General features: G+C 48.0%; 1 pseudogene; it reads right to left on the reverse strand.

Annotated features, from left to right (window-relative positions):
* The window catches only part of LOC119378346 (mitochondrial dicarboxylate carrier-like), a 39,258-nt pseudogene extending 18,892 nt beyond the window's left edge, over window positions 1–20,366 (reverse strand).
* Between the last annotated feature and the right edge of the window lie 2,414 nt (window positions 20,367–22,780).

Genomic DNA, 22,780 nt, shown 5'->3' on the forward strand with positions numbered 1-22,780 from the left:
TTGCATCCAAGAGCTCAAACCTCATGCTAAACTATAAAATCGTTTACTCTCATTCAACTACGTCCCATTAATATTTCTGCGTCCGTCTTTTAATATTTCTGTGTCCGTCTTTTTTGTGAAGCTTCTCTCTCTCAATCTGCTTTATATATACCAAAATGACATGATAAACGAAGTTACTGAAAAACTTATTAACAGTAATTTACACACCAATGGCTAAAGCAGCAATTAGGAAACACTGCACTGCGTTTCTTATATTTACAAATATATTCCTGTTGTGATGTTGTTGTGAACATAGTGGTGCATTCAGCTTCCACATGACTTTTACTTCCTAATTAGAAACGTTGTACAGATTCCTTGCAGTTATAATCTTGTCTTTTTTTTTCTTCCCAAATAAATACATCACTTTTAATTCTTTTCTTTCGCACTTTACTGTCCAAAAAGACAACACCCGTAGCTACAAGACACTGGTAAGCTCCACATTATTTTGTTTGACTGAGTTTGTTTTTTATATCCTTTTAAGTATAAATACACAGGTGCTCTCTGAATTCTGCCCATATATAAACACAAACACAGCCGCAGGAAATCACTACATGACTAAGGTCAATCTGATGAATCATCAGTATTCAGTTTCAGGGTGATTATTGCTGAAGTGATGTAAAGATATCACAATGATCATTTGCATTTATGAGCTGGTTCTCAATGAACTTTGCTGTCATGAGTTGGCATCGGCTCAACCGTTCACTGTCTGTCCAGAAAGCTCGCATAATCTTTCATGTTTCTTGCATGGGCTTTTCAATAATCACTGGCCAACTAACAGAGACTTGTTTTAAGGTAGTAATATACGTGTTCTGATGTTCAAAGATTCTCCACACTTGCAGTCTTTGATCTGGGCCTTTCATTCTGATTCATGATTACGTTACACACTTTCTAGTTCTACCCCACCTCTCTTTTTTAATTGTACACTTGTTTGAGAATTCTTTTACTTTATATCAAAGTTTGCCTTCAGATAAGCCTCAAGTTTCTGATAGGCACCTTCAGTTATTCTTAGAAGAGTCACATGATGTGTTGATTGGCAAACAATGCCATGCCCTATCCACAATACTACGGTTATTACAGTACAGCACACCTGCGGCATAGAACTGGCTATTAACTTGCCAAGTAGCATTATGTCCCCACTCACCGTCTACAGATTGATTTCCGCGTTGCTTACATCAAAACGAGCGTAGAACGACAACTTAGCAATATGAAGTACACAGAAAATTTCCAAATGTGTGTCAGACTTGTCATTGCACGAAGAAGGCCTTGAGTACACTAAAAAGATATGTAACGGAAGTGGTAAGGACACACGCGAAAGGAACTCTGTTATCAGCATGCTACCTTTTCAGCTATCAGCCAGAGGCCGACAACCTTGACCCAGTAAACCACACCACAGAATGATTTAACTTGAACTGTTTCATTCCTGCTATAGCCTATCTGTTCCAGTTGTTGAAAAGTTAGGTTTCTAAACAAAAACAACCTTCTGGCTAAGCATTTAGCCACCCCATCTCTATTCTCTTTTTTACATCCAGGTTTCTTAGGCAGCATACTGCCTTTGATTTTCTAGACAAGGGGGAATCATGACAGGAAATTTCTCTGCCTGCTCTTACGAGCACGCAAGCTTTTGCAGATCGAAGCTACTTTGTATACCGCAAGATCCGAGCAAGCCCCCCTCACACCCTACAATGAGGGAAAATCCGACAGATTTCGAGGGGGGCCCTCGCTCGGTCATGAATCAAAATTCAAGGTGGCAATGGAAGCCACTAAGAATAAAGAATGCACACCCGTGCTTGTAATGAAATGCTTTAGTAAATACGCAGCATTCCCCGTTTTCATTCACCCTCTTTGGACGAATAAAAACAGTGAACGAAACAGTGAAAATGGTGGGAGGGGGAGGGGGGCATATTTGAAATTTGCTGAAGAAGGGAGGGCGGCACTTGCTCAGGTAGGGGCTTGCTCGGGATTTTACAGTAATGTTTGAAACAAAGAGATGGTGATGGTGAAACTACAATAGAGCTAGATAAGATTACGGTGACAGCATGACAGAGTGACATGGCATTCTTGAGTCAGCAAGTGCAGAGTCCTCACAAAAGCAAACGCAAGCAACCAGATGACTAATGTTAGTGTGAAAAAAGAAACAAAAAGAAACATTAGAAGACTTCAACGGTTTTCAGAGTACCGAGGTGGGGCACCGCATGGATATTGATATCTGACAGTGGTAGCCATGCACAGGCGTCCCAATGAGAGCATTGCTGCTGTCGTCAGGAACGCAACCAGAGACAGTGAATTTGCAAGCAGAAGAGTGAACCACTGGGCTACTGCAGTGAATGAGCAGCAATAGAAGCCAAAAATTTACATACAGGGCAATTTGCGGTTTATTCTGTATAGGCACCAATTAATTCTGTCCATTCGATATTTCACCGACACTTTTCCATCTTCAGAATTGTGGAACGCACACTGCTACAAAACGTACAAGGAATTTTAATTTTTTTCAGGAAATGTTATCCAGATCAGGTGTCATTTTGCAACAATATCAGACTTAGTATTGCAATGATCTACAAGATGTGTACTTATATCTCGTTAGCTGTAGTAGCATTCCCCCTATATAATAATTAAAGTACTAATTTATGCAAAATGACATTTGTTCCTTCCTAAACCTCCCTGTTGATTGAAATAAGAATTCTGAGGAAAAGAAAAGCCCACTAAGTAAATGAACTGCCAATCAAAGGACTGCAGAAAGTTTCTAGAATCCAGAAAGCCTCTCTATGAATGGAAGAGGACACGAAAAAGATTTGCTAATACCTTAATAAAAGCCAAATGTTTTTGTTGGCAGTATTACAAGATGTGGTGGGTACAGTTAAGCAATGCACATAAAACAGGTGTTATGGAACACTGGAGCCCACAAGCACCGCAACAGGTAATGGGCAAGTTGGTAGAGTGCCATATACCATAGCGAGCACAGACAAAAAATGAAAATTGAATTCTGTTTCGTCTATGTGTCTTACTGCAATACTGCACAGTATGTTACTAAAGCAAAGGCTTTGACAGCTAACGTGTTTTAACTAGGGTGACGGCATGAATGAGTAACCAGAGAAATACAAGAGTAATAACATTACTTTAAGTGCACTGTGTATGCCTACACATTTCCTTCATATATTGTCTCGGAGTTGACTGCAGCGTGCCATGACTTTTGTTACGACTTTTTTCTTGTTTCAAAGTTTTGATAAGAAATAGCTAGGGTATATGCTTCCAATTTTGCAATATGCTTTCTTACTTTTAATCTAACGACCCTCTCTATTTTGGTCATCAGACGCAAATAAATTGGTGTGCTCAGTTTAATGAAATGGCAGTGCCTGATTCGGAAGCACCTAATTATGAGAGTAGCATGTGTGCAAGCGTTCCCAGCTGCAGGTGGAAGGGAGACTGCCCATTGCGCTCACATTTCAAAATAGCAGGGCATCTGTTGCAACGGTTCTACGTCAGCTGCCAAGACTTTACCCCTGAGTGAGCAATCAAGTGTCCCAAAGCTACAACTCTACCACTAGGCAATGCTATTTCGAAGAAGGCTTTCCAATGTTCATGCAAAAGCCACGCGACACTCGCATATACTTAAATATGGAAAGCTGTTATAACGTAGAGAGATCTTATAGAAACGTATCTGGCCAATCATAGCGCTCACTCCACGCAACTGTGAAAACACACAGCATCCCCTGCAGCAACTTAGTGTTGCTGGCGTTGTCACGGTGGCGCGGGTTCGACTCCCTGGGACGGCGCCCGCATATTGATGGGGACGAAATGCAAAGGTGCCCGTGAACTTAGACTGACGTGCACGTTAATGAACCTCGTGTGATATGAATTGATCCGGGTTTAGCGCCCACAAAGGCATGCAATTACAGTCAGACCGCGGTTTTGGCCCTTAGGATCCCAGAATTGGGACACGAGTCGCATCTCCGTAGGAACTGAGAGTGCTAGCTTGTGCACACGCCATCGTTACAGGCTGCAACAGCACGATGACGCAAGGACGCGAAGAGAAAAAATGAAACGTTGCACACTCACAACTTGCCTGTTCGCCTGGTCACAATTAAGCGAGCACTCGGAGGTGCTGTTATCCACACCGGCCAGGAGGCTTCCCCGTGTCGTCTTAATTCACACAGTGACTCGCGAGAAATGCTGTAAAAACAGCTTATCGCTTCTTATCCGTCGTATCGGAGCGGAGCGGCGACGTTATCCACGCGTCGTGAGACCATGAGGAAGGATATAGACGAGCGCGCGCTCCTCCAACGTTTTGAAAGAGGAGACGACAAGAATTGTCAATCTGGCACGCTGCCGTCGCCAGCACCACACTTCAACAACCACGAAAGCAACAAGCACATCACAAATGACGCGCAGTCTCACAGAACGTAGCAGTCGCGTACCGTGAAGCGCCGGTCAGGAGTTTATATCGCCAAATCAGGCATCCGATACAGCTCCTTCGGCTCTTTGCGTTTCGAGTCGATAGTACTCCCGAGAAGGTGAATATTCTTCTACGCCTATGCGTACGGCCTTAAAGGTCGCGCGGTAAGGATAAATACTAGTGTCACCGCTCTCCCGTGACGTTTACAGAGCGCAATTGACGGGTTGGTGGTTCGCCCGACAGCTGTTTTCCTCGTGAAGGCGAGGATCGGTTAATCAAGGAGAGGAGGAGGAAGGGTGGCCCGACAACCGGCAGGACATGTCCTGTACTTCGGGGGTTCCTCTGCACCTTCGGGCAATGCGAGACGTCACAGGAGGAAGAAATGTTGTGTGCTTGACGCCCGGAACGTCGACGCAGTAACGAATGAGCGCGGCAGATTTTTTCTCTCCAATAGCAGCGGCAGGAAAGCCCGCGCCTACATTTCGAAAGCTACAGGATGCAGAGGAGCCGCAGCCCGCAGCCTTGCCGCAGCCGCGCAAGCTGCAGCACGTTAGCGGCTGCGACTTTAACGGCCGCAACGGCTACTTAGAAGTCACAGTTTATGTGGTTTCGGTTCTTTTCTTTAGAGTGTTGGTGGTGTCTACCGGAGAAATCCAGCCAAGTGGCGCACGGACGTACTATGGAAGTGGAGAACAGGATCACAAGGTCAGTTACAAGCAACACAAATTCCATAAATGTTGCAAGCAACGTGGGGTACATGTCATGGTAAGAGACAGTCACATTTCATTAAAGGCGTCTTTCAGGCGCTGGCGCACCTCGCACAAATAATGAAATTTCTGTTGAGATGCAGAAGTGGGGTTCGTTGTGCTAGTTGGTCACACATTTGTAAATGGGAAAAACAATGCAACAGGGGACGAAGCACAAGTGAAGGAACACACAGGGTGAGGGCTCTTAACAACTGAAGCATTTATTGCTTCAACTATAATAACGTAGCGGAAAAGACGCGAATTTTCAAGCCTTATATACTCATCGGTACATGGACAAGCTTCCCGGATTACAATGGTTACAGAGGCTATCGAAAGATTACATATGTGTAATTCGAATTACGCGGCATTATTAGGCCATGCTAATGTAGCTCATCCTTATTAATTGCTTACAGTCCTAGGGACGGTTCGCTTACGCAATGCGTCACACCCTATTGATTGATAGCAAGGCCTCGGCTATCAGACGACTGGTACAGGTTGGTGTACCTTCCTACGTCCTAGGCGTGCGCAGGTTCCCATATTATGGGGGGGGGGGGGGCAAAGTTGTATTGCAGCTCCCCCCCCCCCCCCCCCCCCCCCCCGTATGGTGGAGTCTACAATACATATAAGCTTCACAATGGATGAAATAATGAAATGAGGAGGAGGTAAAACTTTATTCACCAAGAGAATGAGGACGTGCTTCGCAATGGCAGAGGGAAATTCCGCAGTGCAGCGGCCGGAATGAAAGAGTTCTGGTGGCGGGCAGTTCTCGCGTATATCGATCCATGGTTTCAGGTTGAGCCGTCTTTTGTTACAGAGGACAACATTGCTGATTAGGTGTCTTCAAGGGAGGGCCTCACACTCGCCATAGTGCGCGTGTAGACCTTCTCTGTCGGCGAAAGCTAATCATCTAAGACGGGCGCAAGTCTGCCCCAAAAGGTTTTCTGAGGTTAACCCTTGTAAAGCTGGTATTATCAATAGCGAAAAGTATGTCATGGCTTGTTTTTGCAAAGACTAGCACATAGGCGGCGGCTGCAGTAGTTTCTTTCTTGGCACGCTTCCGCGCTTGGTAAGCTTCCCTATAACGGGCTGAACAATTTATGCCGGTGTTTTAGCAGGCAACTTTGTCTTTGCTTGAGATTCGGCAGCCTGTCGTCTAGCTATATCTCATATGACGACACTGACGAGCAAGACACCGGCGAAGGAGCTGTTAAACATTCGCCGTGGTATCGAAGTGGCGAGGTCTCCAAGCGAGCACGCCTTTCCGCATCGGATCACTTGGGCGTATCTTGGAGCGAGGAAGACGCAGGGGACGAAGAGCAGCTTCGGAGCTGGCCCAGAGCGAAGAGTGTTCTCCCCATATCTCTGGCTCGTGCTTCGAGCGATGTGGCTCTCTATCGGCAAAAGCCGGCTGGTCGCACCTTGCGTTGCGCTTTGCGCTCCGGCGGTTCAAGGTCATTGCGGCGCGATGAATGACCTTCCGACATGAGAGTCGTAGAGCTCTCGTTCTGAATTTTCGGTCGAACACGCGGGACTTGCGCCGAGCGACAACGTGCTAACGGCGATATACTTTCGGGGAAAAACGAGGCAAGGGGCGACAAGTCACGAATGCACCTTGCTCCTTGTATAAAGTGTCTGGCCTAATTGTGGAACTGGTTCTGTGTTCCGAAAAGCATGAAGGAAAATATCTGTATCATGGATGGCTATCGAAGTGTCCACCTCCGTATACCAGGACTTTCCTCGCTCCTACTCCGGACAATTAGAATGTAATGCTATGTAATGCCTTGCCTTGTATTATAATTTATACGTATACGTACCTTCACGAACGCACTTGTTCATTAGCGTTTCAGGTACTTGGTCGATGTCTTCGAATTTTCTAAACAGACAGCAGACAAGCATTTCACTGTCGATCGCAACTGCTTTAATAGTCGTTTCCTTCAGTGCAGACCATTACGTTGTCCGTTACCGTAGGCATTCGCACAGACATTCGCAAAGTAGGGGGGTAGGGGCCGGCTTCAGGCAGCGAAGAAGAGGCCATCTGATGTAGCGGATTATCCAATGTAACGTGCGTGTCCAGTGGAAGGTCGGCTCCGACGCAGCGCTGTGTCAAGGTCACGGGAAAAAAGAAAGAGACCACAAAATTAGTGACCAGGCCTCGGCATCTCTTTGTGCCGTCAGTTTACTGTAAACCTGATCAACTGAACGGCTTAGCGATGTTTCAGGTTATACATTCCGCCTTAGCACTACGCCCTAGCGCTGAGAGCGTTGCGGTGAGTTTTTCCATAAAAATATGCTTCCACATTGCTAGCGAACACGCACAAAGGGACGACATAGAAAGATACAGGAACAGCTCTTTCTAGGTCGTCATTCGTGCGTGTTCGCTAGCGATATAGAAGCATACAATCAATACCAACTAGGCCAGCTCAAAAGAGTACTGACAACGATTTTAAGACATCGCAAAAAGGGACATTTTTCGTTTCCCTTGTATGCAGTGTCCAACGCTGGTCCACACACCGGAGTCGGAGAACACGTATAAAATATTTTAATTTTGACTTTGAAGTTTTCGTCGCTGAGCATCTGCAAGCCAGCCCCACTGCATTAACATTATCCCGACGAGTTCAACACAGTTCCTTCCGAGTTTGCGAGTTCTGCGTCCTGCATGCAGCCTAAATCGTAGGAAATCACTGTCCGTGACTGGACGACAATTCCACTCATAGTTGTTTATTGCACCACGAACAGATGGACTGATTTGCCGCTGGTACGTCGCGAGTTTCTGTATCCCCTGACGTCACACTGCTATGAAACGTCATTGAGAAGCCGCCGCCCTCGATATCGAAACAGAAAGTGCCTTTTTAAGGTAGCGGTAATTAAAATATATTGTACGATGCTTCCAGGCATCAGAATACTCGTTTTAGGTTTCTCGACACCACTATTTTTTATTTAGAGCAACATGCCGAAAATTTTTAACATTCGGGTCAGTACTCCTTTAACGCATTAACAAGTTTCCATGGAAGTCACGGCGAAAGAATGTTGCAGTGGCTTAGCTCGGCTATGCCAGGATAACGCAGCGTTGCAAAGGTTCAGCTAGTTATTCCTAGCTTTCCTGATTGTCTATAGGATTAGCTTGATTATCACGCTTACTGCTGCTGCAATGACACACACACGGTATACGTATTATGTGGCACATGCATGTATATTTATTTTGCCAGGCAACTACTCCGTTAAGCAGCATTTGCGCTCGCCTTCTCCATGGCTATACCACACTGGCAAACGCCAGTCAGAGGCGCTATCAAGCGGCTCCAGGGCCCGTATTCTCAAACGATCGCAAAAGTCGATAGTATCGCGTTTGGTGACGTAGAATCTGATGCGTTCAATAACTGAAGAAACCTTGCCTGTGACGTCACTGCTGCACTGACCGTTGGCGTTACGAATGTCTCACAACACAGGAGTGAGTGTACCGTACGAGCGCAGAGCGACCCGAGTGCGGCGTTTTCGAGCGTATGCTGGCTTCTACGCAGTGGCCAGGCTTGGCTGTGGCTACTTGAATATAGGACGAGTTGAAAGTGCTTTCAAATTTTGTGTGCAATCGTTTAATGCACAATATAATATTTAAATGCAACTTTGTGTGAAATGCATTTTCGTTGAGAGTTTAAACACGACGTACTCGGAGAGTCCAGCTGTAGTGTGCCGCCGCAGCGACATCGTCTCAACATCTCAACATGCTGCCGGCGTGCAATAAACCGCGCGAGCAACGCACGGTTCATGTTTCTGGAACGTTCAAACCACGAAAAAACACGGGCTGGAAAAGAACAAGTACTGAAACACCCCAAGGTAATGCTCGCTGAAAGCTTCAGCGTAAACAATGCTGCGCACATCCACCGAGGATTGAATATTAGAATCTACCGTCTATTTCACTGAAATGCTAGACTCCACCACCAACCGACGAAAAGGTGTGTTTGTTTATTCTAGGCAGCGCCGTAGAGCACCGTCACGTCGGCGGAAATAGATGGCGCTCTCGCTTTTCCAGTTTTGCTCAATAGCCAATCAACGCGCACCAAAGGCGATACTTTTGCGATCGTTTGAGAATACGGCTCCAGCGCAGTGTCAGACGGCGACTGCACAGTGAAGGCGAACAGCTGCGCGCGCGCCGGCGCCGATACGTCTGCCAAGACTACGACGTCACTCCTCTGGAAAGCGCAGACCGGCGGGGGCGAGTCGCGCACGGCGGCGGCGGAGTGCGCGGGAGTTGCCGGCTCCGGTGCGTGACATCACTGATCCTCGAGCATGCGCAGCACGGCTCTTACGGATCCGCGCGAAACTGGCTCGGCTAGGCCAGTGTAGCTAACGCTACGAAAATTAAGAACGTGAATTCAGGGGCGTAGCCAAGGGGAGGTTCAACCCCCCCCCCGAAAACTTTCAATTTTGCTTGCGCATATATATACATGTACACATACAAATAAATGCACACACGAACATATTGAACCTCCCCGAAAAAAATTTCTGGCTACGCCTCTGGCATATTCGTCTTGACATGCACACGCTCCGTTACACGCGTCCTTAGAGGAGTTGATAAGGCAGCAGTTCAAGTATGAGACCGGAAAATCCAGTGTGTGTTTCGACACAGATGAAATCGAGGCGTGCACGTACAGCAAGGACAGTCAAGTGAACAGGTTCACCTTTGGTTCATTAAAGTAAAAAAAAAAAAACAAAGGTGGCGAGCAAGGCAAATATGTCATCACCACCGGCCATCTAAAAACAATGAGAAAAGCAAACATTGGCAGTTCGTAAATACTTATCAGTGTGCGATATAGTACTCAATAAGAATCAGTACACAAAACCAAACGCAGCACGTGCCTGAGTCTATTAAATGGTTACAAGTTATTACGAGAAACACGTTATCCGAAAGACGCGGGTTCCATGCCGCCCGCGACGTTACCATTTTGATGGAGGCGAAATGCTTGAGGCCCGTGGTAAAGTTGAGGCCGTCACATTAAGTTTAGACTAATTCGGGGAGAGGCAGGGCAGTGTGGGAGGCTGGTTGATGTCATCGCCGAAGGGGATTCTTCTCCGAGGGTGCGGGGGCGGATAGATGGTCGAAATTTCCGGAGTCTTCCACTACTGATGATGAAATGAACTTTATTTGGTCCTGGAGAACCCCGATCAGACAACTCCCGAAGGGGGTCCGCCGCAGTTGCTGGCCGCGCCCACGCCGGTACTGGAAGACCGTGACCCTCCACCCGTTCGCAGGCCTCCTGGACTACCGCAGCTGGACTGAGAGCTCGCGGCTTTTTAAGAGCCCTCTCCCAGTCCTCTTCTGTGCTGAACTTTGCGCTAAGTAACGCCGGGCACTGCCAGAGCATATGAGCGAGTGTGCAATTATCCGCCCCACAGCTAGGGCATCCTGGATTTGCTAAACGTGCTGCGAGACGGGAAGGAACCTGCCTGCAGCATCCGGAGGACCGACGACTGCGGCCTAGTAAGCTTGGAATGCGGGAGGGGGTATCGCCGCCTTGACAGAAATTATATTGAGGCTTCAAGAAAAACATAAAATAAATGCCTCATTTGATAGTGCGAAGTAACTTCGTTGAAGGTGCCAAGTGGATCCCTGAAGCTCTCCGTGAAGCCGCCTCCGGACCCGCCCGGACCGCCGCGGCACGCGATTTCTCGCGCACGGTTATGGGCAAGTTCGTTGACGTTGGGAACTGTTGGATGAACCCCTGAGTCCATGTGGGCCGGGAACCAGGTAATTGTGTGAAAGCCTCCTACACCCCTCGAACTGAGAATAGCGGCAGCCTCTCTTGAGACCACACCCGAAGCGAAGGCCCTGAGGGCAGCCCTAGAGTCGGTGAATATCTCAGGACGCGAAGGGTCCTTCATACCTAGAGCTATCGCTACATGCTCTGCTACGGAGGCAGACACCTTCCTAACGGAAGCCGAGTTGAGTACGCGACCGCGATGATCAACAACCACGGCCGCAAAGCTGCCCGAGCGGCCATACTGCGCCGCATCGACGAAAGCCACCTTTCCCGGGGATTTAGCCACGAAGTGAAGTAGAGACTTGGCCCGTGCCGTTCGCCGGCCAACATTGTACTGCGGATGGACATTACTCGGGAAGGGTTCCACCTCGTATGTACCCTTCATTGTTTGCGATAAAAATATCTTCTGTTCAGCACTGCCCGTGTGATGACATCCAAGGGACTGTAGGAGACGCTGCCCAGCCTTGGTAGAGGAGAGCCGCGCGACCTGAGCTAGTTGCTGTGCCTCAATCACCTCCGAGATGGTGTTGTGCATGCCCAGGCTCATGAGCCTGTCCGTGCCGGTACTCATGGGGAGTCCTAGCACCCTTTTATTATTTTTCCGCATTAAATGTCGAGTTTATCCTCCTCACGTTTAGACCAACTTAGAGATGATGCGACGTAATTAATATGGCTCATGAGGAACGCGTGGTAGAGCCGAAGCAGATTACTTCCTTCAACCCTCCCCTGCGGTTTGAACCCGTAAAATAAGCCGAATCATGTTCTCCGTCTTGGAGGTGATGCGGGCCAAAACCTGTGTGTTTCTGTTTGACATTTTGACCGCACAAAAAGACGAGGACAGAGGGAGGTACGACGACACGGGCGGAATTCGGTAATGTCAAACAGTAAGCACCAACTAGGCCAAACGCAAGTTCTGTGTGTTTCTGCCGTTGCATTCAAGAAGGAAGCTGATACCCGAATGCAGTTCACTGGGAATCGCTTGCCATCCCTTGTGGTTAGTAATCTGTACCTGATCAAACGGTGAGTGGGGCCTCCTCCCACGCCGAACAGGTCTGTAGAGAAGCAATTCCGATTTGGAGGGAAAGCCGAAGCCCCGTACCTCCAGAAAACAGTGCCGACTGGAGCGCTTCCTCCACCTCAGCATCCGAGCCTCCCATGCGCCAGACAGTAATGTCGTCGGCATATAGGGCGTGGTTTGTATGGGCTACAGTGGAAAGACGCTCCGAGAGGCCTTTCATGGCTATGTTGCACAACAGAGGTGAAATGACCGCTCCCTGCGGCGTGTCCCTCGCACCCAGGGTGAAGGTTCCCGATTTGACTGCCCAATCTTTATGGTTGCTTTGCGGTCCCTGAGGAAGGCGCGAACATAGGCGTGGAACCTTGGTCCCATCCCCATGCTCTCGACCGCGTCCAGGATGAACTTATGTGAAATAGTATCAAACGCTTTGGCGAGAATCTAGGGCCAATATTCCCCGAACATCCAGGGTTTGTCGGTCGATAATTTGCCTCTTAATCAGGAGCATCACATCCTGGGTGGACAGACCCGGCCGAAGCCTACCATGTTGTGTGGAAAGAGCTCTTTATCGTCGACATATCGAGAGAGACCCTGTTGTGTACCGCATGCTCCATCACTTTCCCTACGCAAGATGTAGATGGGGACGTAGGTTCTCCTGGCGAGTGCCTTGCCCGGCTTGGGAATGAGTACCACCGAGGCGGTCTTCCAGGCCACCGGCACTCGGCCTTCTGCCCAGAGGAGATTGACCTCCTCGGTTAACTTATCGATGGACTTATCGAGATTACGCAGCAGCCTGTTCGTAATTCCGTCAGGACCCGGGGCTGAGCGACCATTAAGCGCATGAAGCACCTCTTCGATCTCAAGTTTCGTAAAGGGCGAGTCGATTTCTTCCAGCGGCCCTCCCGGTAGTCCGGTAATCCGAGTTCCCGGAGGGGCCAATAGGAAGGTATCGTTCTGCCAATTCCTTCAGTACAGTCGTGTCATCGACTCCACTGCTCCTCTATGCTTGGATATCGGCCAATTGCCAACCTCTGATTACTTTTCGAGTTAGTTTCATTGAGGAGTACCTTCAAGAAGTTCCATTTGCCTCCTGTGCGCATCTGCCCGTCTACTTTTGAGCAAATTTCATTCCACTGCTGCCTAGATAAGCTGACTGTATCCTCGATTTCTTTATTGAGGAGTGCTATGCGTACGCGCCTCCTATGAGCTTCTGTGTGCGCCATCTCTTAACCAGCGATTTTTTAGCCTCCAACAAATGCGCAAGACGCGAGTCCATTGCATCCACCTGTAGGTTAGTCTGGACCGTCTTGGTTGCGAGGAGCGCATCCTCCGCTAATCGCGAGAAGAGTTCCTCCAACGTGTCATATTGGGCCTGATCAGCCTTGCGGCGCTTTCTAAACTCGTCCCAGTCCGTCACCTTGTACTCCTTATGTGGAGCCACCCCAGAAACAAAAATTATCAAATAAGGAACTGACGTCCCCAGCAGAAATCGAGACGTCAATTGGTGAACGCAATGTTTCTGTTGTACCACCGTCAAGAAGTCAAGAACAGTTGGACCCATATTCAAGAATTTACAGTATTAGTTTCTGATGCGGCAATCTGATCTTTTATCCAGACCACTTGTCATTTAACGCGGATACACTTCATTGTTGCCAGGCTATGAAAGCCTGACCATCGTTGTTGCCTGTAAAATTGAAGTTGCGCTGCTAAGCACCTGGACCAAGGACCGATTCGCGGCATGGAGGAAGCATGCACAATGCGATATAATAAATAAAGAAAAAAAGTACGTCAGGCACGCAGACGCCACGCTTCGCTGGCCCCCATTTTCCCAACAGGGCAATTGATTCCGAGTTTTGGATTAGTCTCAAGAAAGTTCTACGTCTATACCAGGTGTCGGCAGCCTTTTGAGGCGAAGGGCCGAGTTGCATGAAGCTGACACGGCGGCGGCCGGACAGCAAACAGGAGAGGGAGGGGGGCGTTCCAAGCAGAGACAAAATATTCGGCGAATGAACATTATTGTAAAAATTGAAGTAGAGATATGTGTATTTTCAATTTTCAGCATGCATGTCAAGGGGTTGCCATTTCCTTGTGACCTTCAGATAGAAAGTTACAAAAGCAGGGGTCTGACGTCGTGCGGGGGCGCATAAGACTTACCCGCAGGAGCAGGTGCGACCCTGGTCTGTACCATTTTCAATCAAGTGATTTACGTATCATTAATTTCACTCGTGTCCCTTTACAAGAAAACTCCGTGATGAATGGGCATGCTACGGATTAACATTCATCGTAGAAACGACCAACTGGCGTCTCATTTTGCAGAACTATTTGTTCTTTTTAGGAGCGAGCCATACAGAAGAAACATAACAGGGACTTTTAGCTTGTACGTATACTTCTTTACGTACGTGTTACGAATACCGAATGAATCTGCGCGTGCGCGAACCTGTACAGAACGTAAGCTGCTCGCCGGATGGATGATGGATGGATGCTATGAGCGTCCCCTTTGTAACGGGGCGGTGACATGTCTGCCACCAGGCTCGGGGAAAAAAAAAAAAAAAGGCTTCCTGTTCATGTTGGCCTAATATATCTACATTGAAAATTAGTTATTATACCAAAAAATACAAATTCACGGTCTATCTCTCGCGCTCTTAAGAAGAATGACCTTATTATTCCCCATTATTTATTTGTCTTATCTCTACTTTTCTGCCACCAATACTCTAACCGTCTCTACTTATTTCTATCGCGGACTGTTCAGCTTCCATGTTGTCCCTAAAACCCAAGGCTTAATGTAGACTCGTGCCCACACGTAACCGGGTGAATATCGCCACATTCAATCAGTACATGTCCATCGTTCCTAGTTCCCCAGCAGCATGTACATTGTTCTTCTTCGTACTATCTCGCTTTAAACTACGCGTTCTAAGGCAGCCGACCTTGCTTCAAACAGTAAAGCGCTTCCCCTTGAATTATCATAAAACCTTCCCTCCTTATTTCCTTTTTTCCCTTTCGGTAGTTACTCAGAGCCGGCTTCTTTTCCATCGCTGCCATCCAATAAGTCCTTCCGCCTCTCTGACCTTCGCTAATGCTCCTTGTTGCCATATCGCCCGCACTGCTAGCCGTATATACTGGGTGAGCCTCCTAGTCTTTTTCTCCATGCGTGTCAACACTTTTTCTATAGAAATACCTGAAAAACCTTCTCTGCCCATCTAGCTTCCTCATTTCCTCAGCCTCTCTTCGAATCATAGGCTTACGTTACTGCCCTATCTCGCAAATCCACCTTCGTTCGGTGGCTACTCGCGATATCCGCTTGCGGAGACCCAGCCGCCGTGTCAAAATAAGGCGAACGTGCGAGCTTGACACGGTTTGAGACGTCGCAAAAGGAACTTTGTTTCCTTGGTATGCGGTGTCAAACGCTGTCCACACACCGGTGTCGGAGAACGCGTATAAATATTTAAATTTGACTTGAAGTTTTCGTCGCTGAGCCTATTGCAGGCCAGCCCACTGCAATGGACATTATCCCGAACGAGTCAAGACAGTTTTTCCGAGTTTGCGAGTTCTGCGTCTGCATGCAGCCTAAATCGCAGAAATCGCTGTCAGGGTCACTGGACGGACACTCACTCATCGTTGTTTATGTGCACACGAGCAGATGACGGATTTGCTGCTGGTACGTCGCGAGTTTCTGTATCCCCGTGACGTCATACTGACATGAAACGTCACTGAGAAGCCGCATCTCGATATCGAAACGAAAGTGTCTTTTTAAGGTAGCGGTAATTAAAATAATACGATGCATTCCAGGCACACAATACTCGTTTTAGGTTTCTCGACACCAGTATTTTTATTAGAGCAACAATCTGAAATATTTAAAATTCGTGTCAGCCTCCTTTAAGATCACCTTGTTCCAGGGTTACCGAGGCTAGAGCGACCAGAATACCGAATCCGAACGTGAGAAACAAAGCCACTGACAGGCTGACAGGTGGCGCCATTAGCGGGCCAAGGTGAAACCAGGAAGCATAAAATTGTTATTGCAGAAACATCGGGCGTCTACTTCAAATGTAAATGAATTGCAGCGGCATAATTACGAGTGAGTTGCCTTTGTAATCATTTTCCCCTCAAAAACAACTAAGCAAAAACAAACGTGTCCATGACTGTGGTGCACGAAGCGTCACAAGATGTCGACATTATCGTCCGGTAACCCGGTATTGCTACACCCCTTTGCGTATACCGGAATATGCCCACGCTAAAAACCTCTCTTATGATTTTGCCGCAGTGGCAATTCAATATTATCTAATTAAATGTAGTTTAAATGCGTTATAATCACCATTAGGGTTGCGCAATGTAGAGGCACACATTTACGTACGTAAGAATCTTCTTTGTCCGTGTGTCTTCCCGCGCTATGCTACTAGCCTGTTCAAGATGAACCAACAAGCCCTATCGGTACCTAGTAAGTAAACGTTTACATATGGCGAGATAAAACTTGTTCTAACAGCTTTTCGGTAACACGGTATTCCGGTAACACGGTAACGTTAAAAAAGTATACGTACAAACTAAAAGTCCCTAATAACATTAACGCGCGAGAGCGTTAAAGAGCTCATTTCGCGGAAATTCCGGCGTCGGCGTCCTCGTCGTTGGTTGGGAGCGAAACGTCGGCGTTGTCCTTGAGCGATAATTTGGAAGAGATGCAAATAAACCGTATATGTATATCAATAAAGAATTATCAAATCATGAATGGTAGTCTACCACTATCCCTCAAGAGGAAGGTATATAACAGCTGCATCTTACCGGTACTTACCTACGGAGCAGAACCTGGAGACTTACAAAGAAGGTTCAACTTAAACTGAAGACGACACAGCGAGCGATGGAACGGAAAATGATAGGTGTAACCTTAAGAGACAGGAAGTGAGCAGAGTTGGTGAGGGAAAAAAACGGGGGTTAAGGATATCATAGTTGAAATCAAGAAGAAGAAATGGATATGGGCCGGGCAACGTAGCACGTCGGCAGTATAACGTGGTCATAAGGGTAACTGAATGGATTCCAAGAGATGGCAAACACGTAAGGGGGAGACAGAAAATAGGTGGGTAGATGAGATTAAGAAGTTTGTAGGTATAAGGTATAACGTGGCAGCAGAAAGCACAGGACCGGGTTGATTGGCAGGAACATGGGAGGCGCGCCCCGCCGGCCGCAGGATGAGGCCTTTGCCTGCAGTGGGCGTAGACAGGCTGATGATGATAATGAGATATATATATATATATATATATATATATATATATATATATATATATATTGTGAAAGACTTCGTACTACAATATAGGAAACAAATATTTATTTTACCCTGACAGTTTCGGCTGGAGGACCAGCCTTCTTCAAAGGATGTAAGTGAAATGAATCGGCCATTGCCGAACCGCTGCACAAGGGCCGCCCACCCAGTTTGGGGGCCAGACATACTTTCAAAAAAAGAGAGAGAGAAAGGGAAGCGAGAACTCACGAAGGAAGCAACAGTGACAAAACGAGGAGGGAAAGAACAGCGGCAGGAGAGGCGGCGGGCTATGCCCGTCTTATCTTCGTACGGTAGATAAGAAGCGGCGTGAGCAAGTGGAAAAGACAAATGTCGCTTGTACACATCACACACGCGCCGTACAAGTTCAGATGGCTCGGCGGTTGGCCTGCGGCGCCGGGCCGTGTACACACATACGACCCGCTCCAGCTGTGGGAAGACTCTGGCCTAGAGCACTGCACGGGCCCGGGCCGGCCCGAAAGCCCGGGCCCGGCCCGGCCGCGGGCCGGGCCGGGCCGTCCGAAGCGTTTTCCGGCGGGCCCGGGCTGGGCTCGGGTTTGAAAGTGCGGGCCCGGGCCGGGCCCGGGCTTGAAGCCGCGGGCCTGGGCCGGGCCCGGGCTTGAGGCTGCGGGCCGGGCCGGACTCGGACCAGCTCATTAAAAGGCGTAAGTCGGGCCTTCGAGCACACGCGAACGTTATGCATTGCATGGTCTAAGGTATACTGTGCCAAGCTGAAGTGACACGTACAAAAAGCTGGCTCTTAGTAAAGCTTAGCAATAAAAATAGAAAAACAGTTGAAGTGCTATTTTTTTCACCAGTATAGATATAGATTGGCACTGTATATTTTCACTAACGTTTCGTCTGCTGGACCGGACTATGTCAAAGTAACAAGTACATCATTGTGGGTTTTCTTATAAACACGCCAGATCACGTATATATATATATATTATATATATATATATATATATATTATATATATATATTAACAGCACTAACAATGGGCCAGATCACGGTTGTTCCCATGGGAGGAATAAGATTTCGGTTTATTCTAGGTTGACACATACGGTACATTTCATTTATATTCCTTGGTATTACGTGCCAAAACCACGATATGATTACGAGGCACGCCGTAGTGCCACCGGATCAATTTCGACCACCTCGAGTTCTCTAACGTGCGCCTAAATATAAGTATCTACACAGGTGTTCTTGCACTTCGCCCCCATCAAATTGCGGCCGCCGTGGCCGCGGGAATCGCACCCGTGTCCTAGGACTTAACAGCGAAACAGCTTAACCGCTGAGCTACCACCGCGGGCAAAGCAACATTTCGATGCATGTACACACCGGATTTTCCGTCCGATCGCCCGCTAGAAAGCGCACGGCATCATTAATAATCATCAACAACTAATATCCTCTAGCGGGCCCGGGTCGGGCCTGGTCATGAACAAGCGCGCCCTGAATAAGTTTAGTAATGACGCACGGGCCCGGGCCGGGCCGGGCTTGGAACCGCGGGCCGGGGCCGGGCTCGGGCTGCATAAAGGGCCGTAAAATCCGGGCCGTAAAATCCGGCCCGTGCAGTGCTCTACTCTGGCCACGATACAAGGCTAAATGTGCGCCCCCCCCCCTTCCTTTTCGGGAAAAAAAAAAAATGAGTGGAGCCGGCTGATACATGTGGTGCCGACTGGGTCTGTTTTCACGCGCTCGATCGTTTCCTTAGCGTCCCGTGCGTCTGGACTAACGTGTGTGTAAATAAATACATTAATTAATTAATTCCCTTTCTGGGCGCTACGATTGGTCACGGAGGCACGTCAATCGCCCAGGGCTCTCGTTGATTCCGTGGGAGAGTGATTTGAATTTGTTTATGAAATATGACTCCCGCTGTTCGCGCTCCCGTGTTCTGGAAGCCGGATTGTAGAAGTGTAACACTTATGTGTTCAAAAGAGTGACCAGGCAGACTAATGTGTTTGGAAAACGGCAAATTAGGGAGGCCTTTCACGTGTGCCCTGTGGTTGTTAAAACGTAAACGGAACGCGGTTTCTGTCTGTCCAACATATTCCTGCTTACACACTTCACAGCGAATTTTGTATACCACATTGCACGAGTCGCAATTAAGGTCGTCTTTAATTTTATACTCAAAGTCCGAATAGGAGGCTTCGGCCGTATTTGTGGTCACCATGTGTTTGCACACCCTGCAGCGAGGTTTCCCGCATGGTCTACAGCCCTGATGGTGGTCGGATTTGTGTGTTTTCGCCCTGACCAGGAAGTCTCTCAGGTTTTTATTTCTTCGGTAAACCACCTTGGGTGGGGTTTGAAATACGGTAGAGAGTCGACTACTCTGTTGAAGTATGTTGAAGTGGCGGCTTAATATAGAGTTTACGCGAGGGGCTGCGGCGGAGTACGTGAGAACTAAATTTGCCCCTGACATTCTATCTTTATTTCCGTCCCTTTCTTCCATTGTGACCACTCGGTCCAGGGAGCGAGCGCGCTCAATTGCATTGTCAATAATTTTTTCGGGGTACTTTTGACGCAGGAATGCTGTTCTCAGTTCCTGTGCGTGGGTGTCAAATTGTGTAATTTCAGAGCAAATTCTTCTGTATCTGTAGGCTTGAGAGTAGGGGACACCTGTTTTGCAGTGGCGGGGGTGACTACTGTGGAAATGCAGATATTGTTGGCGGTCAGTTGGTTTTTTATATAGGGAGGTGGAGATTCTGGTGCCATTGACCGATACAGTGAGATCCAGGAAATGAACACTCTCCTGCGAGTACGTGTGTGTAAATGTTATCGAAGGGTGCAGGGAGTTGAAATCAGAGATGAATTTTGAAAGGCTATGCTCACCATCAGCCCACACGAAGAATATATCATCAAGAAAACGTCGGTAGAATATAGGTTTTGATGGAGAACTTTCGAGTAAAGGAATCCCTAAAGATGCCATGAAAATATTTGCATAGTTCGGGGCCATTTTGGTTCCCATGGCAGTTCCGTTGACTTGTAGGTAATGTTTGCGGTCGAATTCAAAGTGATTATGTTTGAGTACAAGATTTAGGAGCACCTCTAAAGCACTTTCATCGCACTCACTTGTCGATTTACTTTTTTCGTAGGCTGCGATTGTGGCGGCGATTCCTTCGGTGTGGGGAATGTTGGTGTACAGCGATGAGACATCCATGGTGACCAAATAGCTTCCTAGCGGTACAACAAGATTTGAGACTTCTCGAAGGAAGTGGCTGGTATCTTTGACATATGATGGAAATGTTTCTGGGATGTGCCTAATGAGAGAGTCGATGAAACTAGAGATTTTTTCAGTAGCGGTGCCATTGCTAGAAACTATAGGTCGGCCGGGATTGTTAATCTTGTGGATTTTAGGCAGCAAATAGAAGCGGCCAGGAGAGAGTTGCCCGGTGACATCATTTTAAGCATAGGATGCGTTATCTTACCGCTTTTGCGTAATGAGGTTAATGAAGCCTTAATTTCCCTGTTATGTTCCTCTGTGGGATCACAAGGGAGTTCTTTGTAAAAATTTTGATATGCCAGTTGGCGAAGCCCTTCCTTTATGTAGTCAGTTCTGTCGAGCACAACCACAGCGCCACCCTTATCGGCCGGTTTCACAATAATGCTCTGGCTGTCACTTAAGCTGCGTAAAGCCTCCCGTTCCTCCCTGGACAGATTGTTGCGAATGGGTCGGTGTTTTTGATATCCCTTGATTATATCTCCCTGTACGGCTGAAGTGTACATGTCCAAATATTTGTCCCGTTGCTCGCTTGAGGTCCATGATTTATCGGAAAATTGATTTGCTTGTGTGCTGCTTCGGTCAAAAATATTCTTTTAGGCGCAATGTTCTGGCAAAGTTGTCCAACCTTGGTACAGCTGAAATTCGCAATTCTTCCAGAGGCGGGGCAGAAGGTCAGACCTTTTGATAGCAGCTTTATTTGCGCAGGTGTCAAAGGTTCACTAGACAGGTTAACGACATTGGTGACATCAGTGTTGTCCTGAGGAGATTTACGGGAGGTTTCCGTTTGATTTGTTTGATTTATATACTTTGTAGGAGGATCACTGGCGGGACTGTTCCATGCCGGCCACGCGCCGTCACGCTTCAATTTCCTTTCCTTTTTGCCCTGAATCGTACATCGCTTTTGCTCTTCGTATTTGACAAGCTCTTCAGTTTCTAACTGCGTCAAACTCGAGTGATTTAGCCGCGCCTGTTCTTTCTTCCTAAGCTCTGCCGCCCTACGTGTGCTGTGCTCTATTACGACCCGCGTAAGCTTGAGAGATGCATCTTTTAAGATATTGCTCCACTGCTCCTGTTCATTTTTGTCAAAGGTACTCATTGCAGGTTGTAGTTGAACTCTTAGACCCTTTGGTGTGAAGCCCGATGAGATATAGGTTTGTAGGTTTGAAGCATGCATTTGAAACCTCACGCGCTTATCAATTGTCTTCCTTAAGGCCATAAATTCGCGAGACCAACATGTGCTGGAGCGGGCCGTACCTGATGTGTTGGTCAGTCAGTCCCTGCGTGGGGAGGCAATGCCACCGGCAGCCGCCGCGTGGCCCCGAGTTGTGTCGTAGGGGCTATTGCTCCTAGGGCCATGCGGGGCCCCCGTCGGTGCTCGTTGCGATGGTCGTCGGCTGCAGGTCCCGTTTGCTTCGTGGATGTTGGGGAAATCGCCACGGGACGGGAGATGTTGATTCGGAGGACTAGGGAGACCCAAGGGCGCATGATCCAGCCAGGTTGGCGGCGACCTCGCCGCGTTTCGCAAAAGCAGGCACCTCAGGTGGCTAGCGATGAGGGCAACACCTTCAAAACTCGGATGGACACCATCGGCTGCAAGTACCCGGCCAGGAGGAAACGATTCCAAGGCGTGGTCGATGAAAAATAACTTGCTACTTCGACGACAGTGCGCTCGAAGCAGGTGGTTGAAGCGGCCTGCTTCCCTGTTGAAGCGTATGACGGAGGGCCGGTTGAAGCATGCGCGACGGCGGTCTGGGGCCCTAGGCAGCACCAAGGTGGCCATAATTTTCATTATTTCCGGTCGGAGTTCCATGATTCCCGTCACCATGTCCGTGTACTTTTGGAAAACGACCGCGGCTGGTGAGGATCCAATGTCGTTGGTGCCCACGTGTAACACCAAAGTAGTCACCGCACGTGGAATGAAGTCCAGCAGTGAAATGGTTTCTTGCACCGACAGTCCACACTGAGACACGAAGATTGGCGTATTCGTTCGGTGAGGGTCGAAATGGTTGAAGAGGTACTTTGATTGGGAGTCGCCGATGATGGCTGAAGTTGAGGCATGATGCGGGAATTTCCAAGTTAATGTTTCCTTGCAGCACTTGCAGTAGCCATGAGTATAAAAGGATAACGAGAACTTCTTCTGGCTACTATAATAAAAATTATGAAAGACTTCGTACTACAATATAAGGCAACAAATATTTATTTTTACCCTGACAGTTTCGGCTGGAGGACCAGCCTTCTTCAAAGGATGTAAGTGAAATGAATCGGCCATTGCCGAACCCGCTGCACAAGGGCCGCCCACCCAGTTTGGGGGCCAGACAATACTTTCAAAAAAGAGAGAGAGAGAAAAGGGG

Source organism: Rhipicephalus sanguineus, unplaced genomic scaffold (assembly GCF_013339695.2).
Source record: "Rhipicephalus sanguineus isolate Rsan-2018 unplaced genomic scaffold, BIME_Rsan_1.4 Seq790, whole genome shotgun sequence".
NCBI classification, from domain to species: domain Eukaryota; kingdom Metazoa; phylum Arthropoda; class Arachnida; order Ixodida; family Ixodidae; genus Rhipicephalus; species Rhipicephalus sanguineus.